This window comes from Ictidomys tridecemlineatus, chromosome 8, assembly GCF_052094955.1.
Source record: "Ictidomys tridecemlineatus isolate mIctTri1 chromosome 8, mIctTri1.hap1, whole genome shotgun sequence".
NCBI lineage: Eukaryota > Metazoa > Chordata > Mammalia > Rodentia > Sciuridae > Ictidomys > Ictidomys tridecemlineatus.
Window position 1 is genome coordinate 65,582,098 of NC_135484.1, and position 23,642 is coordinate 65,605,739.

Below are 23,642 nucleotides of genomic sequence, written 5' to 3' on the forward strand. Positions count from 1 at the left end.
TCAAGAAATTTTTGTTGGGTTATTTTTAGGTCATTTGTTTAGGACATTAGAACAGGTATGCATAAAAAAATGTCATTGGGTTTTCTACTATTCACAGATCACTGTTCATGTGAATTTTTCTTACCTTTCCTAATTTATTTCCAACTCCCTCAATCTCTCTAACCTGGACACACTGTTTATGTTCACTTTTGATTTTTTTTCTTGGTTCCAAATGAAAGTATAATGATGAAAAAGGAAAAGTAAGATCTTAATGTGCATCTTTTGTTATTGTAGTACTTATTACCTACTTTTGTTTTAAGTGTCTATTTCTACCATGGGAAAAATCCTAATAGATACAATTTTTTCACCCTCTGCCTCCAAGTAGTGCTATATTTAACTAATAAAAGATAACTATTTCATTTTTATGGCCTTTATCAGTGAAGAAGTTTATAGTTTATATCATTCTTCTGAAAATTTGTGAACTTTTTAAAAAAATTATGTCCCCTTGTTGATGGAAACCATCTGGTCAACCTTTTTATAAGCTTGAACACAGTTATTAACAAACCTCAGATAACTTTTCTTTATCAGTAAACAAAGTTTCTTTAACATCTCTTTATAATAGTATGCTGCCCTTTAAATTCAAAGCTGCTGTTTTGGGCAAGTTAATTTTAAATTATTTTATGGAAGTGGTGAAGAGTTTGCACTTAATTAATCACATCTCTTTTACTTTAATCTCCACTGTGTTGCTTATAGATTTTTAGAAGGGGTAGAGTGGTCTATAACTTTTATAAAACGAATGAGGGGATTACTGGGGTCACAGAATTTCAAATTTCCTATCTCAACCAGTGGAATTAATTCTTCATTTTGAAAGTCCCAATGAATTTTCTTGTATTTTTCCTAATCTTTATTGACAGAATAAAATTTCCCATTTGTTTGAAAAACTAAACAACAGTCAGTACAAATAAATGAAGCATTTTGTTATGCAAACAATTTCTTAAAAGAAAATTTTAATGACAATATGGCTATAATAGTCACTTATGGGCTTCAAAGAAACTCTTTTCCAAAGCTAAAAGAAGATTGTAGATCTCACAAAATAGTATTAGAGGAAACAAAAGAAAATATGTAGAATTTTTCTTTTAATTGTCCAGAATGCATGTTAAATTATCATAATGTATACATAAAAGACCAGGTGTTCCATCTTGCCAAATTCACACTTTTATAAGATAGATGCAAGAATAATTTATCTGTTGAAGTATTCAACATTTTTTCTTTTATTTCCATTGAATAGGCTTTAAATGCAGCAAGAATATGAATTAAGGGAACTTCAAGTGAACACAAAGACTGAGAGAAGAACATGCCTGAGTCTTGGATCTACCAAGGACATGATTGTATCCATTTATTCAACAAATATGATTGATTAGTTACCAACTACACAATCACAGTCGATTGGTTAACAACTTCATAGAATACTGAACAAGTTTCTGTTGATATAGCAGGTGGACAAACTCTCATTTCTCATGTAGCTAACCTATGGCGAGGAATGGCAGGCAATATAATAAAGGCAAGTGAATATAGGAGATAACATCAGTTCAGGCAAATTCTTTGAAGAAAATAAAATACAATATAGTTCTAGAAAGTGACTGGTGTCAACATAAATAAGGTGATACAGGTATATTTAACTTGAGAATGAAATGATAGATGGGAGTCAAATCCTTAAAACTGGAGGAAAAGCAGCAGAACTGAAGGAAATGGGAAGATGTCATTGTGATGGGACACACTATGTATGTCTGTATCTCTGTTACTTCTCACAAAGCATACATTCCCTGCCCCTTTCCACCAAACCAAATTCAAAGCTCCCATCTTCCACAAGCTCTTCCCTAAATCCATGAAATAATTCTATTGACTTCCATGAATTAAAATATTTTCAGTTTTAATTTTTTAAAAAAATATTCAGCAGTACTGGGAAACTTCACATCTAATCATATGTTTTGTAAATATTTTGTATATGGTTCTCTTATGAATTATATTCTCATAGCATATAGTTTCTGGAATAAGATTCATATTCCATGATTTATTTGCCTGCCATACTGTCAATTATTTCGTACAAATGCTATTGACAAAATAGAAATATTTTCTTTTCTATCTTTCTTTATTTTTTATACCAGGGATTGAACCCAGGGGCTTTAACACTAAGTCATATTGCCAGAGCTTTTTATTTTATTTTATTATTTTTTTGAGATAGAGTCCCACTTGCTTGCTTAGGGCCTTGCTAAATTTTGGCCTTGAACTTGTGATCCTCCTACCTCAGTCTTCTGAGTCACTGGGATAATAGGCATGTGCCATTTCACCTGGCAGGAATCTTGAGCTCAGTATGTTCCATGTAACCCTGGAATTATGACTTATTGGATATTTTACATTTTTAAAGGGTTTTATACAAAGAAAAGAAGCAGCATATTGTTGGGGGTAATAAGTTAAGCACCTTGAAAAATAGTGAGAAAAGTATGTAACTAATAGTGAGAAAAGTACATAAAAACTAAGAATGTTGCCCAACTTATTGTATAGAATCTTGGTCCTTAGTTTTGATGAAGAACCCACGGGTTAGCTGCTAGTTGTCAGTTCTTAGCCTTAAACTTCCAAAAAACTCAAGTCTTTTCAACAACAGGTGTCATTTCTCCATGTCTTTTGTTTTGACAGTAATCTTAGTGACCTTATGTATCACTACTAAAGCTCTAATTTTCAAGAAAGAGGGCAAAATATTATAAGGGTTAAGTAGCTAATAAGCTAATCATGTGTTGGTGATGTAGTATTGCTTTCCAAAAAAAATCAAACAATCACCTCAAACTGAATTTAGACCCAAACTGTCACCGGCAAGCATTTCAGCAGGAATAAGTTGGATATGAAAAATCCACAAGGAAAATGCTACAGTAAATCTTCCATTCATATTAGTTTGCATTGATTATGAGGGATCGAATGTTTGTGTTCCTCCAAAATATGTATTTTGAAAGCCTGACACCCAGTGTTATGGTAATAGGAGGTGGGACCTTTACAACTTGATTAGGCCATGAGGGTTAAGCCCTCATGAATGTACTAGTGACCTTACAAAAAGGTTTAGAGATATAAATCAGTAGTAGACCACTAGCTTAACATTTATTAGGCCTTGGATTCACCCCCAGAACAAAAATAAATAAGAAAATAAAGATTACAATTAGAAGGTATTTAGTATATAAAAAACAAAAACAAATAAACAAAAAAGGACTTTGTCTTTTGTTTAAAAAAAAAAAAAATAGAGTGACCTTGCAAAGGGATCCCAGAGAGCTTTCTTTCTGTCATATGAAGATTCAATTGAGGGGGTAACTCTCACCAAACCCAACCATAGTAGTTGAAGCTTCTATTCTCTAAAACTGCATGGAGTAAATTATTGTTGTTTAGCCAATTTGTGGTGATTTAACTGGGCAGCCCATATAAAGACACTAATGTTTTGAAGAGAGAAAATATTTTATAAAGTGTCAAATTGTAACGTAGTAGCCAAGTGAAAATAGTGTCAAGTATTTGGAAAATTTGTATTCTGCTAGGTGTTTTAGACAGGATCAGGATGGCGCTTTAGGGCCCTTGCCTAACAAGGTTTGAGATGAATGGAGAAAACCAAGAATAGGAATAACTTATGTTGGTGGGAACCCTTCAATGAGATAGAAAGATTCAAAAGTTTGCTTCATGGACCCTCTTTAAAGTTGCTGTTAGAATTTTTAAATATTTAAAATGCTAAAAATATCTCTATTTTGTTTTTATTTGGCACCAGAAAAAATAAGGTTCATATATCTAAGATTAGATCTTGGTGTGGAGGGTAGAGAAGTGCTCAAGTGGGAGCTTGAGTCTAGACTGCATGAAAAAGAAGATGAGTGTCTCAGATAACTGTTGTGACTCTATTGGCCATACTGAGCCACACCTCTAGCACTAATCCCTGCTTCAGTAAGGTGAAGAGGGCTGCTTTATACAGCCCTCCACCAGCTATTGCAGATGTTAGCTAGCAGTGCCATCCCCTGGACTACATACCTGCTGCTCTCTGCCTCAGGGCTTCTCTGACAGGTTGAGTGTGGGGCATTCTTGGGATCCTGTAAAATACTTACACATAAGCAATCCAGAAGTGCAGAGCTGTTACTCTCTGATGCCCTAGTCCTGTCCCCACTGGGTGACAGGTAAATGCTCTTGTGTTTCATCTCCAGGCACAAAGCTCTACAACATTTCACAAGGCCATGTGCATTTCACAAGGCCAGTCTCACTGTTGGTGGTTAACCTAATCCTGGAGTCAGTTTTCATTGCTTTCCTTTTTCACTTGTCCTGTTCTATACTACTATTTCTTAGTATTCCATGTCCTCCAAAATTATCAGTAATCAAGTCTTTGCTTTTTGAAAGGCTGAAGCTAAAATGGTGGGATTTGGTGGGGTGAAAGGAGGAAAGTACCTATAGGAATGAACCACAATGTTCCTCAAACAGTAAGTTTTTCATTTATTTGCTAAATGAATGCTGTGAGTAACTGAGAAAGTGACTCTTATTAGATCACTATAATTTTCTTCATGGTTTTACTTGACTCAAAGCTCAACCCCAAATGCCCCAGTCTCCCATTAAATGTCTTATATGAATAGAAAGCTAGAAAAATATATTTCCTTCCAATTCTCTGATAGTGCTCTTTTGTCATTATTACATATTTTATTGAATTTTATTAATTTATAACAGATATTGTAGGAAAACCATTATCTTCAACCTGTAGGGTAATGATTCTGAATTACAGTAGCATTATTTTGTTTTTTACCCTATTCAACAGAATGCATGTATGCATGTATATGTATGCATGTATGTAAGAGGAGGGCAGGAGCTGAGGGAGGGAAAGAGAGAGAGAGAGAGAGAAAGAAAGAGGGAGTGCCAGATTCATTTTGCTTCAGTTTAATAGTTTTAACTGGTTCATTAGCTATTCTTTAGAAAGAAAAAAAATGAGCATAATATAGTAAATGATCTTAACATAGTAATGGGTAGGTTCCCCTCCTCCCAGTTTATGGTAGGTACAAATCTCTGCTCTTAATGTTAAATCTTATTTATGATTTATTTTAAACTTCTGCCAGAGTAAATCTTGAGTTTCCATGTTTATCAAGTAAAATATTTTACTCTCAAAGATCACAATATCAATTTGATCTACTGGGCACATTATAATCTACTTATACCCAATTCTCTAGAAAGTTACCACATACCCAATTCCTAAAAGATTTAGATAGAAACTCAATTTTCCTTCATAATTTTTGTGACTGACTTATGAATAAGAGAAGCTTCAAATTCAAAGCATGTTTGAACTTCTTGTTATTCTATCTATGCACATATGTTTCCTTCTCTGCAATATTATATTTGTAATTCATTAGCCATTCCAAAACTTGTCAGAATGTAAGCATTTTTCAGTTTCTAATTTAGTTTGAATGGCAAGTGAGTCCTATTTGTTTTCAGGGTTGGTTTTATTTCATTAAGTCAGAATTACTTTTTTTATAATTACATGTAGAAATAAATAGCCTTTTCACAGGCTGATAAAAAAATACTCATTCAAGTTTGTTCCAAATTTATTTGGTTGACAGAAAGTAATTTCTCACTCAACACTACCATATGAAATTAACTTTCCTTTCTCAACACAATAAAAAATGATGATTTGAATTCCCCAAATTGTATAAAAGTCTCATACAATTTTAAAGAGTAAAGGAGAAAAATTAGGATACACACAACATTTAAAAAGAGATTTGAGCATGAAGAAAAAAGTATTCTTTATAATGCCTATGCAATTTAGAATAGTTCTTCAAATAAAAAGTCTAAAGTGAAATGGACAATCCAAATTTAAAATAAATGTGTACATCTTCAAAAATAAAACTCCTTGCTGAAAGATAAAAGTCCACTTCTAATTTAAAATAGAAAATAAACCCAAAAGTACAAAATACCAAAGAAAATCAATTACTCCTAACATCTAGCAATAATAAAAAAGAAACGAGGACATTCTAAGACCCATTATTTAGTTCCTTTAACTTATAATTACAGTTGATATGAATATTTACCATGTGTCCATAACTATGTTGTGTAGTTTATTTGCACAATCCTCATGAAACACTGTCCTCTATAATAATGGTACAATTTTATTGTACTTTATTTTAACTGGGGATGAATTTAAAAGTACAACTGAAACAATAAATCCAGCTTAAATTTATGTTAAAATTGAAATCAGCATATTTGCTTCATACTCATCAGAATTTCCATTGGCAATATCAAACTGCTCATCAGGAGATTAGTTACTCATTCCTGGTGGGTATTTACAGTGGACATTATGGTGCACCACCCAGATCCCTCCTTTAGGATTTGGTATTCATTCATTTCCCCAGCTGCTGGGCATGTAGGCTGCTGATGACATATGTCAAGAAAATAAAGTAATAGGCTTCCACTGCCTTCTGTTCATACCCAGCAGAGTCCACATGAGTGTAGTCTGCCTTGTTGTATGTTACCACAACTAAACTTTAGTTGTATGAAAGTCAATAATCTTGGAATACATTGGGTATTCCACTGTTTATCTCACACAAACACTCAGTTCATTATACAATCCTGTTGGCTCTCCTTTTCCACTCTCTCTCTTCCATTTTCCCTGTTCACTCCTTTAGAATCACAGTGGTTTCCAGGAAGCAACTTGAGTAATGCAGCACTCTTTTCCTCCTGCCTGTACCCCTGCTGTTCTTTCCATCCAGAGTCTTGTCCCCTACCTACCTGGCCAGCATTCTCTCACCTCCTAGTATTTGCTTAAATGAGCTCCATTTATTTCAAATTGCAAGCAGTCTTCTCTACATGGCACTCTCCAAATTCCTTACTCTAGTCTTTTTATGTCCCTTACTACTTTTGATATGGTAATTTACTTATTTATTATCTTCTCATTTATTGTATGTAGCTTCTATTAGAATAAATACTCCAAAAGGACAGGGAACTTTTCTGATTTGCGCATTGAAGTATCCTAAGTGTCTAGAACAGTGCCTGGCCCATTGTAAGCACATATGAATATTTGTTGAATGATTAATGAGTAATTACTGTGCCTGGGACATTGTTATTGCCAATTAAACATTCGCTACATTTACACTTTTCATATTTCCTTCCTTCTTGTGATGCTTATAGTCTTATGATTTTATTTCACTTCTGTGCATTCCTTCTCATTGGCTACATTGACACCTACACATAGTTGCCATCAGGTTGATTTAAGCATTTGGTTTAATAACTTTCAAGATCTTTGATTTTTATCTTCAATTTTCAAAATCTGAGGATACGTAGTTGCTTACTGGGGACTAAGGACCACATTCAACAACTTCTAGCTCGAGAAACAGACTTTAAATTCTTTGTTATATTGTTTCCCTTAAACGCAAAATGGTTATTTTGCATTTTCAGGGAGTCAGCAATGAAAGCATGGAGCCAAGGTCACAAGGCCCATGTGCAGGTTTGCCCTTTCCATACACACATTCATCAGGTTATAGGCATTCATCAGGCACCTATTCCTGGCATAAATATCACATTTAAAAAAAATAAAATAAAAGATAAAGGTTTTGTAGCCAATGGCATTCCATGGTTAATCGCTTTTATTTACTAATAAAGTAAAATTTTAAAATAAATAAAGTAATAAACCTTTAAATTTAACCTTCAGTTTATAAAAAGTGAATGCCTGTGACTCCCACAAGGAACTCAGAATAGCCATGGAAGATTTTCAAAAAGTCAAATATAAGATTATTCAGGGAAAGACATAAAAAGATATTTCATACAGCTGCATTATGCTAGTAAGATAATTTCTGAACAATTGACAATGTATAGAATATGCCAACATTACTATTCTTCCCAGTCTAATGTTACATTATCATATTTAACTGTCTTGGTAGTGCAATTACTTTGAAGGTTTGAGCCATTAAACCTGTCACTTATGTGACATTCCTTAAAATGGAAAGTATAGACAATCTCATTTTCTTTTTGTTCAGTGTTTCAGAAGCAAGAGAATTATGTGCACATTCCCTCTCTCTCTCTCTTTACTTTTTATTTTGGATTGTATGCTTTTGAAATTAATTTCTAAATCATTCATGGGCTGAATCATCAAATGCCCTTGAGGAATTTTTTTACAAACTCAAAACCACAACCAAAAGTTAAAATTCCAGTAGCTAATTAAAAGTTCTAACAGGTAAAATATGCAAAACAATATAAAGACAGTTTTTATTCCACATGATAGTCACTTGCAGGAAGGACAAGTTTTGCTTAATGCATTCTGGAATTATTGATATGTCTGGATCAAGGTGGATATCCTTGGTGTCAATGTATGCCTGAATCTTGATTCAGACTTTTGACCTTAGTTTCATTGCTAGAGTTAAATAGAGATCACTTCTTATCTTGTTTACCACAGATTATTGTTGGTCAACTCTTTAGTTAGCCTCTATTCTTAATTTTTTCCTATTATCTAATAATTATTTAAGGTGAAACTGAAAGAAAAACATACAACTCTTCCTATATTACCTTATACTGACCCATTTTATCCTTTATTCTATTTGCCTCATAAGACTTCTTTAGAGGATTTCTCTAGACCAACTCTGACTAACAGAGCTTTCTAGAATGATTGAGATATTCTAACAAGAGAAAAATTCTAAGATGTCCTAAATCTAATTACAAGAGACAGATGATAGAGGGGAGGACAGGTAAAATAAGTTAATCAGTCCATACCTATTGGCTAAAACCAAGTAAAGACTGTTCTACATTCATCAAAATATTTTGAGATCTTGACTCAAAACCTCATGGACTGACTATCAGATGCCACTGCACCCTGTTTACAAATGAGCTTTCCAGGTTATTAATATCCAATCTAGAAGTGCATAGTATTTCTCCTTGTAAACTCTTTTCCTGTCCTACCACTTTCTCGGTTTTGCATTATCCTATAACTCTTAATTATAGGCAATGTAGGTTCAATGTAAACAATTTGAACTTTCCTTCCTCACATGTTCACTATTAAAATGTTCCTGGTTCTTGGGTCCAATGGACAGATTTCCAATTGCTAAGGAATCTTTCTGCTAATGGTTATGCATCTTCTCCCAGGACCTAGTTCTTCCCTGGTTAGTATCTGTAATGGCTCAGTAATTCCCTTTATTTCAGATAATTCAGTCTCAAAAACTTTGGTTTAACAGTTCTGTATGGGTATTATCACAGTAGCAACTGTCCACATCTGACTACTGAGCATTTGAAATATGGTAACAGTGACTATGAACAGAACTTTGAATTTTACTTAGTTTACATTTAAATTGAAATAGCCACATGTGAGAATTCTGGTTAAAGATCTCAGAGTTGTTTTTATCCTTTTAAAACAAGGGAAAATCTTAACAACTTGAAATCAGTAACTTTGTTATGGTGCTGGGTATCCAATGCAGGTTCTCACTGCATGTTAGGCAAGTACCTTACCACTGAAGTGAATTCCTAGCCCTTAATGATTTTCTTGTTCTATGGGAGAACTGAGATCATAGGATAGACAATCACCCAGCATCTACAAAGACATCTACATCCAAAGAATTGCAAGCAAAATCTCTGTATCTGGAAGAGAAGCTGGTAGTAGGAATATTTAAATGTTAACTTTCATGAATTGGTGAAGCTGGGTGTAGACTAGCAGGGGTGAGAAACCTGTGAAAGTTGCAGTCTTCTAAGACTCTTGGTTTTACCTTCAAAAACCCTGCAACATTCTCACAGTGAAGAATGAAGATCACTTCCAAGTTCTCTGAGGGAAAGGAGAAAAAAGCCATTGTGAAATATGTCTTTAGCAATCTCTATAGCAAAAGACTGAAAGTGGAAAAGATTTTTTTTTTTTTAACCAGAGCTTTATCTAGCCTCAAAGAAGGGAAGTCCCCAACTCTAACATTGTCTATCCTTTCTACCTGGCCTAAGAAGAAATAAAGGGATAAAAGAGAACTGTAAAGGTCACAGCCCAGGGACTTAGCCTACTAAGAGATGAGACTTAATCATAATATTAAAAAACCCCACATTTCTGTCATGTATACCTTAATACTACTCCAACAGGTCTCCAGTATTAAAGCACTGGATTATAGTTAGAAAGAGTTGCAAACTGCAGACTCTGAGGTGGTCCTGAACCTGATATCCCATGAATGCCTAGGGAACGACTGTATATTCTTCATGCTCAAACCAAAAAGTTTTATGTGTGGTAACATAACATAGGAGTTATCTTAACAGATAACATAGGGAGTGTATCTTCTTGATAATCTCATATATTCAGAATCATGCTAAAGTCAGAGAAGAGACTCAGTGAGTTGAAGAGTGAAAAAGTAGCCATTAGTTTATAAGAGATTATTCATATATTAAAAAAATGTTGAACTTGATGGTGCAAACAATACAACATGACATCAATTAATGGAAAATTTCCTCGTAAAGAGTGATTGATTCTGATGAAACAGCAAGTCCTTTTGTGGGAAGAATGATAAGTGAATGGAGTCATTAAAAAAGAGGTTTTGCAGTAGACCAAACTGTCCTGATGTCCCCAGTAAGCATCCTTATGGTATTTGAGAATCTTGGACTCAAAGTTCTGCCCCATCTAAAGGGTCCTGAAAATATTTGGTGAAATAAGAAAACTGAATTCTATTGAAATGCCTCAGAGGTCATCATTACTGCCCCCAGGAAGGGTCATGCTGAAGACTACTCTCTTTACCCAACCCAAACTGAATGTTCCGTTATAATGCAGCTGCAGAAAGGGTGTACCCATGTGTCTGCCTTGCTTTGGTTTCTGGACACGCAGCAGATCCAAGCCTCTCTTCAGCAGTACCATAAGTTCTGAATTTTCTTCCCCAACAAAGAGATTAAAAGGTACTCTATTCTTTGGAATATTGTCACAGTTTTTGCCAAAGATTTTAATATAGAATGTTGATGAAACTATGAGACTATTCTGGTAGTTCTTGATAACTTTTGTATTTTATATTGAGACTTCCGATAGACTACTGTACATACAAAGAAGTAAATGGAGGTGATTATAAGGTGGTTTCTGCTAAGAAACTATCAGCAAATCCTATTCAACAGAATTGTATTAAAGTCATTTCTAAATATAATACCTACAAATAGTAACATAGGGCCAAAGAATTCAATGTGGAAAAACATCTTAAAGCAGGCTACCTTATCAAAGATTCATTAATCGATTGTATGTTTAAGCAGAATGAGAACTAGTTAACTTAACATGAAACTATTCTTTGTGCCATCAAAGAAAGCATTTCATCACCCTCAGTTTTTGGCATATTTTACCTGAGGTGTATTGGATACAGTCAAATGCTTTGAAAAATAAGGACATCATTTCCTAACTAATATTGGCAGTTATTTGTGCCCCCAATAAAAGATTCTGTAAGTAGAATTTTCTTATTCAGTTTGGTAATGTAGAGTATGCACAGAATTTAACTCTTTTTCTGTATCCACTGACCAACACGCCCCAATGAAGTAGTACAAATGATTTTTGATATTTCATTATCTTGCTGTAAAATTTCATTACTCAGCCTGTTGATGTGGATGCTACTGAGAACATACAGTATTAACACAAAAGAGATTTATGATAAATGTAACTCATTATGCAGAAAACATATGGACATTTAGAACAGTAAATGTACGATCTTCAAAAGTTGTGATACCTAGGATTCCATTTGCAATCAAGTATCAGAAATTGCCTGGAGAATCTTGTGATTCCTTAGGATATCAAGAGAATTGTCTCTTTCTTTATAATTGAAAACAATGGGAAAACTGAATGAAAAGATGCAGAATTTCAACAATTGGTATACATGGAAATGAACCAAATGAACATTCTATAACTGAAAATACAATATCCGAAATTAACAACTTATTTGAAGTGTTTAAAAGCAGACGTTATAGAGCAGTGTTTGAATAAGAAAGCTCAAATCCACTGGTGTGAATTCTTGGAATGGTGAATGGCCCACCTTTGTATCCCATATAAAAAGTATGGTGGAGTAAGTATACTTTCTATGAGATAATCTGGCATTCATTACTAACACCAAAATAATAGGGATTGGTTTTCAAAAATTCATACAACGCAATTTTATTGTGTAGAAAATGTGAATTCATAGTGCAGCTAAGGTACAAGACTTTATTCTAGACCTACCTGTAAATATTTGTGTGCTCTATGATTATTCATGTGCTTATTCAGGCAGGTGTCTCTAACATGAAAAATACTCTCCCCTGCCCCACAAAGGGGACAAATCTAACCTGTATGTATCTATATCTATCTGTGTCTATATTTCTGCCATAGTTCATTCAGGCTGCTATAATGAAATATTATAAACTAAGTGGCTTATTAACAACAAATATTGATTTCTCACAGTTCTGGGAGCTGGGAAGTTGAAGACTGAACTAAGCATTGACAAATTCTGGTGAAGTCTTATTCTTCATGGAGGGTGCCTTTTGGCTGTGTCGGGCCCATGGGAGAAAGGCCAATGAACTTCCTTTGACCTCTTTTATAAAGGCACTAATCTCATTTTGAGAGCTCTCTTCTATCTCTCTGTTAACCTTCCAAAGACTCCCTTCTCTTTTTTAAAAATATTTTTTAGTTGTTGATGGACCTTTATTTTATTTATTTGTATGTGGTGCTGAGAATCAAATCCAGTGCCTCACACATGCTAGGCAAGCACTCTACCACTGAGCCATGACCCCAGCCCAGTCTGCCCTCCTCTTAATACTATTCAGGAATAGGTTTTGACATGTAAATTTTAGGAGGACATACATATTCAGATCACAGAAAATCTCTGGCTATAAAGCCTGTTCCTTCAGCTTGGTCTTATGCTAATTATTGTTCTTACTTTAGTGTTAAAAAATTAAACAAATCCATTTTTTCTTTACTGAATAAGATTTCCCAGTGAGTTTACTGTGTAGAAGTAAATGGGGTGATTATAATTTGCTTTTTCATAACTATGATTTAGAAACCGAATTGTCAGTCTTTCATTATTTTTCTCTGTCACTTAGTCACTCATTCTTATCTCTTTCTCTCTCTATCATTAATACCTTCTCATTATTTTGATTATTGTTATTGGTATTTCTAGTATGTTAATAATAAGAAATGTAGAGAAAAACCCAAGTGTGGTAATTTTTCTATGAACAAAGGACTGAAATTTTAATCAAAATATATTTATAGATAGATCAATATTTTTCAGCTTCCTTGCTATCACCAAATCCCATTTACAAAGAGAATGAAGAGCTATCTCCCTATGATGCTGAAATTTTAAAATCACCAGTATCTACTACTAGCTGTCTTTTACATATATTTTTTGGGGGAGTACTGGGGATTGAACCCAGGGGTACTTAACCACTGAGCACATCCTCAGCCCTTTTCTGTGTTTTTATTTAGAGATGGGATCTCACTGAGTTGCTTAGGGCTTTGCTAAATTGCTGGGGCTGGCTTTGAACCCCAGATCCAATCTCCCAGATCCTTCTGCCTCAGCCTCTGGAGCTGCTGGAATTACATTCGTGTGCTATTGCTCCTGGCTGCATATATATATATATATATATATATATTTATATATATATATATAAATATATATATATATATATTTATATATATATATATAAATATATATATATATATATATATATATTTTGGACAGTTAGTTAATCATAAACTTCAACAATTTTTTTAACCAAGGTCTGTATAATAAATAATGCTTTGGAAGTTTATAACTTTTTAGTTTTTATAAAGCTTTCATATATAGTATTCCAACTACATTGACAAGTTATTTTATTGGATTGAACCTAATGACTATCACATAAATCACATGATGTTTTTGTTATCCAACTACAAACATGGTCAGTGATGGAAATTGAAACTATTTATTCTGCAAAACCCAGACATGATAGTTGTGATATCTTTTATCAGCACAAATAACTAGTTGCTGAAAGGACTGGGCAGCTTCTTCACCCCTTCTCCCTCAACTCTTCATTAGACCCCAATACCACCACTGACATATATGTCAGGATTTCCAATTTTAATTCACTGTGCCAAATATTAAATTAGTGGTTTCCACACTATTTTAAGCTTTGAGACGTCTTTGAAGCTGGAAACACAGGACACAGCAGTATTTTTAAGAGATCAATCAGAGAGTCTTTATGGGCAAAAAATCTAAAAGGCCTTTCATCTCTATGTCAGTAAGAAGCATTCTGATTTTATTTTTATCCTTCTCTGATTTTATCTGATGTTCAGCCTAATTAAGTTCTTGTCTTTTAAAATATTATATATGTATATGTGTGTGTATAACAGTTTAATTTACATTGTACAGTTTCTACTGTTTCAGGGTCAGATATCTACACAGTGAAGATAATCTTTCTCTGTAGCCTGTTCATTGTGATACAATGTTAAAGACCATTAAATAGTAAACCTATTCTGAAAATATATCCCAGAAGTAGAGTCAGTAAGAGTGTGTCCATTAGTTAATGACTTCATTTATTTAGAAAAACAACATGTTCATATGAAATATTGAGTTCAGGTAAAGCGTATTGTGAAAATTACAGTAACCACTAATTATATTTTCTTTACAACATCAGATTGCAGAAGTACTGTTTAAAAGTAATCATTGTGGAGGTCAGATCTAATTATGTTTTCTAATAGTGTGTGTTCTGTTGGTGATAATGACTGGACTTTATAATTGACACAAATGAAATCTTAAAGAGTTGGAGAAAAAAATAATAACTATGGAAAGCATATTTGCTATAAACAGGTTTCATTCATCTCCATCATACCATGATGCAAAAATCTCTAATGAGCCTTTCTCTAAAGGAAAGACAGTACTAGATTCACAGAAAAGTGATTTTCAAATTTTCAATAAAGAAAAAAAAAAGCAAGGCAGTCTTGCCCTATTTTAATATATTATTGATTCAAATTAAGATTGCAGGGCTGAGTAATTCTCACCAAGAACTGGATTCACTTCCTGCTTTGGAAAACATTTATACAAAGATAGATTACATAAGATTCGGAAATTGCTAATTTAATTAGCTTATGGTTCTCACTGGTATTTTTGAGATTTAAATGTTTAAACTCTCCTGTAGTTTTTTCCCATCAATTTAAGTGTTATTAAAATCTGGGTTAATTTTTAAATGTCATTGTTTTTTCTAGAAAGCGTTCTGCATCGGAACTTCACAACAAATATACACATTTTGGAATATTGTTCACCAGTGTGATGATGTTCACCAATGTACTTTCACCAGAAAGTTTCATTAGGCATTTCCTTCCAGAGGAAAAACAAAAGAAGTTCATCAGAATAGTTAGAAAGATTATGAGAATATACAACCATCTTTACATTTTTACCTTGTTTAATTTTTTATTTAACATATTCTAAGGGGCCCAGGGTTCTCCTCTGTGATATTGTCAATGATTTTGGTAGTAGACTTCTGAGATAATTGAGATGGAAGAATTGTTATAGCATTTCACACACACACACACACACACACACACACACACACACACACAAAGAGAAAATGGAGATAAAGGTATTGATCATATGATATAGAATCAAAGAAAGTTGAATAGAAATCCAAATCCTGTTCAACCTTTTTAGCCAGCCATGATTTCATAATGGTTTTCTCTGGGACTATGCAAAGCTGACTCGGTTCCTTTGGGGACAAATTCTAGTCTAAAGCTTTGCCTTTTATTTCTTTCTCTTTTCTCTGACAAAGAAAAAAAACTGACTTTAATGGGGACAGAGGGAAAAAGGAACATTTCAAACTAACGTTTCCTGCCCATTATTTTATTTAATGGTAACATACTTTAGTTCTTTAGATACCCGCAGTCATAATTTACACATTTATGACCCAAAACTCAGCACACATTTAAAAGGAGACATTTAATTTATATTTTATGCAAACTGGGTTTATGATGGAATAAAATGAAAAGAATAGTCATGTCATCAAGGCCCCAGAAGGAAAAGGTGAGTTAATAAACAAACAAACAAAAAAAAAATAGAAGAAACTACTGTGATGAGTTCACAGACTCATAAATCTGAACCTCAGAATGTCTGCAGTTTGGAAGAAAAATTATCATCAGTCCTAGCATAGTGTAAAAAAAAATTAAGACTTTCTAGAAGCATGATATAATCTATTGATGTTGAAAAATACATCAATGTCATCTAGTGCGAGAAGTATCACCTGAACACTAGCAAAATAATTATTTCCTTCCATGAAATAAGTACTTCTCACTACAATTTAAAAAAAAATATCATAAGTTAAAGGGCTGGAAGAGACAGCTTGTTTTGTAACCTCCAAAAGGAAATAAACATACAAAAAATGTAAGCAACTACAGGGGTAAGTCCTAGACCAGAAACAGTTAGAATGAACTTAGCAAAGGCATATTAAGCAATGAAACTGAAATGAGTGGCTTCAATGATCAGAAATTTAATGATATCAAAAAACAAAGAGTTTGCTGGGACTACCATATCAAAATATCAGAGAGTAGGTAGGTAAACCACAAAAATTAATTTTCTCACAGTTCTGGAGGCGGAAAATCAGAGATCAAGGTGGAGACCACCACTGCTTTCCTCTGAGGCCTCTCTTGGGCTTGCAGATGGGATGCCCTCTTGCTACTCCTTCACATGGTCATTCTTTTTTTGCACTTTCACCCCTGGTGCCTCTTCCTTTTCTTACAAGAACATGTGGTAATGTTAAGGGCCACATACTAAAGGCCACATTTTAACCAAATCATCGGATTGAAGACCTCCTCTCCAAACAGGGTTAGAAATTGAAGGACAGAATTTAAGCATATGAATGGAAGTAGAGGGAGATACAATTCAGTCCATAACACCTTTCAAAAGATAAGAAAGGCTTTTCAGAGTAAATCCTGTGATATTGAGTCTTTTTCCTCTCAACACAAATTAGTCACTTTCTAGATTTTAAAGACTCAGAGTTTAAAATCTTTGTAGGTTGCTAAGTGTACTTTTTATAAAAGACAGGTGCCACTGGGAAGTGAACCTTGACTGTTATATAATTGAGGGATGCTTTGCTCTGCTGATTGTGGGTCATTTTTCCCTAGAATAGAAAGACTCTTTTGTGCTCCAAGAAAGAGTCTGTTGAAATTTGGGTAATTACTGGCACTGTCATTGCTTCCTCATCCTCATGGTGTACTCTGTCCCTCCCTATTGCTTAGCAGCACTTGAAGTCCTGACCCCAGTTCATGAGAGCATTAGTCTGAGGACTAAACCAGTGCCTACTCCTGTCTTCAAATCTGCACATTCATTACTTCAGAAGTGCACATGCAGAATCATTTAGTTCAGGAAGAATGAAATCCAGAATTTTTGATTATTAAGAAAAGAAGACTTCTTGTTTTACTTAATCTAAATTCTCTCTCTCTCTCTCTCTCTTTCTCTCTCTTTCTTTTTTCTAACAATATGGCAGGTGAATGTGATGCCCCCAAATTCTATAGCCACTTGCAACCATTAGAAATTTAACAGAGGCAATTAAACTTCATGGACTAAAAGAAGAGTTGATGGAATTGTAAAGAAATTGAGGAAGACTTGACCAGATTGTTCCCAGAACCTACCAAACTCTGGAATCTTAAATTATATAAACAAATACAATTATTTTTCTTTGGATTTAAGATGTGCATCCTGTAATTTACAATCTGAACTATGTTTACTTACTTTATATTTTAAAAGTATTAATAATGTACTATTAGTCAATTTTTTAATTACTGTTGAAATTCAAGAAAAAGTACAATTATTAAAATTTAAAGTTGACCAGAAAATTTTGTCTTCATAGACAACTGATGGGAGTTAGAACAACTGAAATTAGGTTAACTGAAATTTAAATTAAAATTAAAATTTTACTCCACCAATTAGGTTAAGGCTCTAATAACTTAATTATTGTGCCTTTGAACAATCTTGAATTGTTTTACACATAAACTTTGGGGGACACCTCATATCTAAACCATAACATGGAGAAAGGAGATTTAAAACATAAATAAATGACAGACTTCAGGAGGTAGGTAGCATTAACAAGATTACCATGTGGGAAAATGATATCACTACCTTGGTATTTCTTTCATCTTTACTAATAGCCAACTTTAAGAAGCATGATGAATATCATGGAAGTGTTACTGTAAAACACTATGAGTTCTGATTTAGAGAGTAAAGTATCATTATCATTATATGAAAGCAAATGTTGTGTCAAACAAGATTAACCATTGGATTGAAATTATCTCTTTACTTTCTGTCTTTATTCACATGGAAATATAGTGCCAAAATGAAGTTAATATGGCAGTAATATGCAGTCTGATAAAGCCATAACAAAAGTTAAAAGATAAATATAGCAACTCCCCCTCCATGAGAATTATGAATTGAATCATTTCCTCTCCAGATTGAGATTGGCTGCTGGCAAGAAATGTTTCTGAAAGGGACAGGGAATTTAAATGCAAAATGGTATACAGAAATAAAGATATTCTATTTTTTAGATGACAGTGATGATTCTAGTATTCATAATTGAAAACTATAAACAAACCGAAGTGTTTTAGTTAGCTTTTTGCCACTGTGACCAAAAAACCAGACAAAAATAATGTAGAGGAAAAATCTTATTTGGGCTCACAGTTTAAGAGGTTCAGTTCATAGTCAACCAACTCCACAGTTTTGGGCCTGAGGTATGGCAGAACATCTTGGAGGAAGGGTGTGGCAGAGAATACCAGCTAGGACATGGTAATCAGGAAACAGAGACACCAAGGGAACCACTCACTAGGGAGAAAGTATAAACTAAAAGGCACATCTCTAATGACTTATTTCCTAATGATTTACTTCCTCCAGCCACACCCTCCCTAAGGTTACTACCCAGTTAATGGATATCAGCAGATTAATGCACCAATTAGGTTAAGGTTCTAATAACTTAATCATTTTGCCTCTAAGAATTACTAAATTGTTTCACACATGAGCTTTTTGGGACACCTCATATCTAAACCATAAAGTGGAGAAACAAGATTTAAAACATACATAAATGAGAGACTTCAGTAGGTAGGTAGCATTTCTCATTCTAATTAAACAAGTATTTTTTTTTGTCTTGTTTGAGTGAAGAATTTGAAATACAGTGGTCATTATTATCATGGTGCAGAGAAGTTTCTAGCAGAAATCACATGACTGAATCTTCTAAGTTAAATTTAGTCTGACTTTTCAGGATATTTCCCAGTTTCATGCTTAAGAAGATATTTGGAATGTATTCATAACTTTTTCTCTGTCTACTCACAGGGAATATCTCACACTTCGGGGGAAAAATAATATTACATCAGTTTTTCCAAGATCCCCCAAATATGGATTGATGAAAGGCATCACTTGATGTCTAACATCCTTTCAGTAATTTCAAGAATAAAAGGTCAGAAATAAATGGAGCGGCATCCTCTGATGAATGAGGGAAAGCACTCAAATCCCACAAGGTCTGGTTTGATGCTCTTCAAAACGTTTTCGTTACAAAATTTAGATCCTTTTTGACTACCTATGACAGTTAGATATTTTTGTAAGTACCCCATTTAGAATACACTTATCAGACATGGAAAAGAAGATAAGTTTGTTTCAAGGTATTTAATTCCCTTTACTGATAAGAATTAATGGCTTCTCTATTCTGTGTCTATTCAGTGCTATTCCTATCTAGATTTCTACAGTTTCCCCAGAAGGTGCCCAAATGTATTTTGCCTATCCTCTGTGAGGCAAAGCTTGGATTTCAATGAACCATGCATATGGGAATGAAAACACATTTTATATTAAGCTTTTCAGGTATTGCTTTGAATGCATATGTACTATAGCAACTTTCTTCTGAAAGGCAATAATTCTTCATTTACATCTCTATCAACTGAATGGTCAGTAATATTAAATTACTTATACCTGGCAGAATATTCAATCATGCAAAGTCATACAGCAAATCATCACCTAAAATGACTGTTTATAGTGAATCAGTGTACTGTGACCCTAAGTAGACAGGCACGTAGGTAAGTCCTAATGAAGTCCCTTCATCTTAAATGCCAATGGCTACAGAACAGATTGCTTAAGAAGGCCATCTATGAAAGTATAATTGTCCAGAATTATCAAACCCCACTCAATTGATTCATTTATTCAAGGAGTACTTATTCAATATTTGCTATGTACCAGGAGCTAGGCCTCCAAAGGTGAACAAAACAGACAGCCTCCTAGGGCTGATGGATCAGAGGGAGAGGAGAGACACACACACACCTAAAATTCAATACACGGGCGCAGTGAGAGGGAACAGAGTGCTTAAAAGCCAAGGTGGGTGACAAATACCTCTGAGAGAAGCAAGCATGTATGAATCTAGGTCATTATTTAAATCCGAATCTTGAAGAATAGGTATGGGCTGAATTTACAGATGTGTCACCAGAATGTAATTGGTTAAGAGGAAAAAACATGGCAGAGAAAGCATAAGTCACCAACGACAGAATCCTGGACAATAAAGACTTTAAAAAACAGTCTTCTTCCCTGTGATTTCTCAAAATGTAATGCTGATCTCTCACAATGTAAAGATGGGAACAGAGATTGTTTTAAGAGAAGAAGCAGGCTCTGGTGATTTAAAATAGTTCTGAAGCTCACAGTTATTTTTTTTTATTATGTAACTACTTTTATATTGGAAGTATACTTCCTAGAGAAAGAGAAAGGATAAAGTATTCCTCAGGTCTAAAATATCTTAGTTGGACCTCAAAGCTCATAAGAGATGAGGACAGTGAATCTGTATATGATAACCTCTGCTTATAGTTTTGTGTCTTTTGTGAATTTAGGGAAGTTTTGTTGTGCCTAACTGGGGAATGAGGCTTCCCAAGTGAACTAGCATATGAATGTACTCTAAGGCAATTTACAATGTCCTGAAGCAAGTAAGAAGACAGGACTGATGTCTCTGTCTGATAAAATCTTTAAGAAAGGCTGGTCTCCTTAAAAAATGTCTGTACTTGATCTGATGACAGACAAACAATTTCACTTCACCTTAGGCAGCAGAGACAAGAAAGGCAAATATTATTTTTTCCATTCCCTCTTGACAGATTTTCTTTACTTTCTACTAAAGTGAGATTACCTCCTTTAGACATTGTAAGGTATTTTGGGAAAAAAAATCTATTATATTTAATTACAATGGCCTAGCGCATGAAATAAGACTCATCTTCAAGCAGAAGTTACCCTAAGGATAACAACACTATCAAGTTTAATCAAAGCATTTAAGCCTCAAGCAGGGTTCTCCTCACTTTCCTTTATAATCTAAAGTTAACATTTATTTTAGCCTTCAAAATTACTTTATGCTGAGACATTTTCTTGCTGTTATCGAGTCTACTAGCTTCAGAAATTATATATCCAAAATATCAATTAGCATTCAATTTGCTGTCTGCAAATCTAAATTATGGAATTAATCTTTTGCATTCTGTTGTTACATTGATAATTAAAAAGCTAATACCAATAGTACAGCTCAAACTTAAAAAGAATTAAGTAACTGTTTTTAATAAAATTTCAGAATTTAAAGAGAGGAATAAAGTAGAAGTATTAGGGTATTATTTTGCTCCAACCTGCAAACTTAGGAAATTTTGTATACCTGGGCCAGCTCCATACAACTCATTTGTGTCAAGGGTTAACTGCTCATAGATATGGGGTATTTTGGAAAGTGACAGGCATCTTCATAATATGTGCTGCAGGTGGATCGCAGGTTGATTTTCTGTGTCATATGTTAGTTGCTACTGCTGTAAAAGTTTTTCCACTTAAAAGAGCTGTTGAGCCAGCATCACCTCCTTCAATCCATCCTACACGTGGCTGCCAGAATAAGTCTCCTAAAGCACAGCTCTTGTTCTGTGATTTCCCTCTTAAAACTTCAATGCCTTGTTCAGGCCTGATGATTCAAGTCCATGTCTGGCGTCCAAATCTGTGTGCAGTGCCTCATGGCCCACTGCTCTCTTTGACACTAGAGGTGCCAGTGAAACGAACTTCTCTTCTCAGTATGTGCCTCGCACCTCCCTTGATTCCTAATTTTCTCTACACTTTGCTCAGTCTACCTGTAATGCTGGAGCCATCCTTTCCTCCTCTTAATTTTTACATTTTAAAATACAGGTCGATCAAAAACTCTACTTTCTTTACAAGGACTTCCCTGATCCCTGATTGCTCTATCTGAAATCACTTCTCCTGAAATTTAACAGTGCTGTATCTGATAGTCACGAATCCATACCACTTAATCTTTTTGTATTGTTGTTCTTGGATATGCCTTTTTTATTCAAAGAGTACCAAGGCCCAGAGGGGCGAAGTTCACCTTTTGCTTTAGAAATATAATTATTAAAAATTTAGGTGAAGAAATACTTTATAGAAATATATATATATATATATATATATATATATATATATATATATGGAAGTGTTTTGACTCCTGTAAGGTTTATTCTTACTGGTATTTGTAAACAACTGAATTTTGTTTGCTATTAGTAACATATACTTGCTTTAAAGCAGTCACATTTCTGTGACAGTAAAATGAGAATATTTTCTATATGTGTGATATAAAAGAAAATGTTTGTTTTAAGAATTACAAATATTTATGCATTTTGGGTTAAAACACATAATGGAATGAATTTTAAATCAATATTTTCATTTTATCACCAAATGTTCCATCATAGTTTCCAATGGATACATTGGTTTTTTTTGGGGGGGTTCCCTTCTCAAACTCAAGTACATGTCATCTAAATTAGTAACTATGTTACATTTAAACAAATGCACTCTGGTGATAGAAAAATTAAATTTAACAAAAAAGCACAGGATACTGGCTCTAAAATCATGCCTGCGAATTATATAATGAAAGTGGTCTATTTTTTCAAGTAGCTCAAAATCGAATAGTCCACGCTTTAAATCACAATCACATGAAGAGCAACTAAAGAACAGTTGTTGGGATCTGAGTGCATGTGTAGACATAGAATAGACAATACATTTGTTTAAACTGTCATTTCTTTACTATAGAATTAATTATTCACATTTTTCTTTCTTTAATTTTTTTCAACCCTATTACAAAATATATACCTGTAGCAATTATATATGTAGGGCAATACAAAATCATTACAATTTGTGCTTCTCAAAAGTCACTCCAGGTTTTGGGATATTTAACTATTTCCATAAGGTCAGCATAAGGACCAGAAACCCAGGCATAAACAGCCTGCATAGCATATTTCCACAGCTCAACTCATTTTACTATGCAATTTTTACTGAAGCAAAACTGTAAAATTTGAAGAAGTCAGCAATCTGAGTCTGTTTTGATGCTCTACAGAGTATTCATTCATTTTAATTATCCACCTTAACGGAGGAGCTTGTTTGATGATTATTTATTTATATTTTCACAGTTGGGTTTTGATGACAGTTGTTGACTGGCTTCTGTCCTCCAAATTTTCTAAAGCTCAGTGGAGCTCCTAGAATCAAATAATTTTGGAAACATAAGGGACTTTGGTGATCTATCTAGCCATAATTTTCCATTGTCTAGGAAGTATCTGAGATCTTGAGTGATTAATTGCTAAAGGTCATTTAGTCATTTATTATAATTGGAATCTAAAATTTTACATTCCTAACTTAATGATTTGTTTACTGAAATACATAGAAAAGATTCTACTTATCATATATTTTGTG

At 33.9% G+C, this 23,642-nt stretch overlaps 1 protein-coding gene and 1 long non-coding RNA gene across 8 annotated transcripts in view; one reads left to right on the top strand and one right to left on the bottom strand.

The window, feature by feature from the left end:
* LOC110599461 (uncharacterized) overlaps positions 1–13,528 on the top strand; it is a 76,972-nt gene extending 63,444 nt beyond the window's left edge. Inside the window, exon 5 of the long non-coding RNA XR_013424997.1 lies at positions 1,268–13,528. This is a non-coding gene — a long non-coding RNA (uncharacterized LOC110599461). The remainder of the gene's footprint in view (positions 1–1,267) is intronic.
* The window catches only part of Fut9 (fucosyltransferase 9), a 194,864-nt gene that overhangs the window by 44,880 nt on the left and 126,342 nt on the right, over positions 1–23,642 (bottom strand). The gene's annotated exons all lie outside the window — the stretch shown is intronic.